This window comes from Muntiacus reevesi, chromosome 9 (genome assembly GCF_963930625.1).
Source record: "Muntiacus reevesi chromosome 9, mMunRee1.1, whole genome shotgun sequence".
In the NCBI taxonomy this organism is placed as follows: domain Eukaryota; kingdom Metazoa; phylum Chordata; class Mammalia; order Artiodactyla; family Cervidae; genus Muntiacus; species Muntiacus reevesi.
This window is the reverse complement of record NC_089257.1, coordinates 40,627,231-40,628,653: the sequence shown is the minus strand read 5'-3', so window position 1 is coordinate 40,628,653 and position 1,423 is coordinate 40,627,231. Positions and strand designations below refer to the sequence as shown.

Here is a 1,423-nt window from a genome sequence, read left to right as displayed (position 1 = left end):
TGGAGACTCCCATGGTCAGAGGAACCTGGTAGGCTATAGTCCATAGGGTCACGAAGAGTCGGACATGACTGAAGCGACTTAGCATGCACACAAAAAAGAACTGAGCATGGAGACTCTGGCAGCCCCCTACTACTTATCATTCCCTCACCCCAACTTCAGCACTCCACCAGTCCCACTCTATCTCCACCTGCCCCTCAACTTCTATGCCTGTCTGATCCAGACATCATTTACACATCCTTTCTCAGGAACAGTCCCAAGACTCGTTCACGAATCTGCTTGGTTTTGACCCCACAGATGATGGGGTTCACCATGGGTGGGAAGAGCAGATAGAAATTGGCAAGAAGGATGTGCACATGTGGAGCAGCCTGGCGAGCGACCCGGTGCATGACTGAGGAGATGACAGGAAGTGTGTAGAAGGCTAAAATGGCACCTATGTGGGACACACATGTCCCAAAGTCTTTGTAGTGAGCCTCCTGAGAGGCAAGCTATAGAACTGCCTGGAGGATGAAGATATAAGACAGGATAACAAAAAGCAGATTGAACGCCACCATGAACAGGCCACAACAATGCCATAGATGTTGTTGAAGCGTGTGTCCCCAAAGGCCAGCCTTACCACGGCCATGTGCTCACAGTAGCAATGGGCAATCACTGGACCTCGGCAGTAGTGGAAGCGTCTGAGCAGAAAGGGGAGTGGAGTCATGAGTGTCACAGCCCGAGTCATAGCAGCCAAGCCGATCTTGGTGATAAGTGGCCCGGTGAGGATGGTGCTGTAGTGCAGTGGCTTGCAGATGGCCACATAGCGGTCAAAGACCATGGCCAGCAGCACTGCCAACTCCATGATGGAGGAGTGGAGAAAGAACATCTGGACCAGAAAGGCATAGAAGTTGATCTCTTGATCCCTGAACCAGAATATGGCCAGCATTTGGGGCACAGATGAAGGGAAAAGAACTGAATCAATGGCTGCCAACATGGCCAGGAAGAGGTACATGGGCTCATGTAGGGCTGCATCAGCCTGAATGATGAAGAAGAGGGTGCAGTTGCCAAGCAGGGCCAGTGTATAGGCTGAGCAGAAAGGAATAGAGATCCAGACATGTAGGTGCTACAGGTCTGGGATCCCCACCAACAGGAAGACTGCTGGAAGAGTTGAGGTGATATTGGAGGCTGACATGGCCAACAGAAATTTCTCTCTCCACAGAAATTCCCTTCCACGGGGCCCTTCTAAAGAGTGCACACTGTCAGCAGGATTGCAGTGTTCAGGTTCAAACTCTGATCATTTACATGGAAAGCTTAGCCCTTGATCTTACTTCTGGACCTTAAAAGAAATTAGAAAATAATCCTAATATGAATTGTGGAACATTATATTTCACCTCTGCCCTCAAGATGCCCATAAAACTATGGAGTGTTCAGGACATTAAATAGCAAT

General features: G+C 49.4%; 1 pseudogene; it reads right to left on the bottom strand.

The window, feature by feature from the left end:
- Positions 1 to 227: 227 nt before the first annotated feature.
- On the bottom strand, positions 228 to 1,168 carry LOC136175275 (olfactory receptor 52K2-like; annotated as a pseudogene).
- Positions 1,169 to 1,423: the final 255 nt, after the last annotated feature.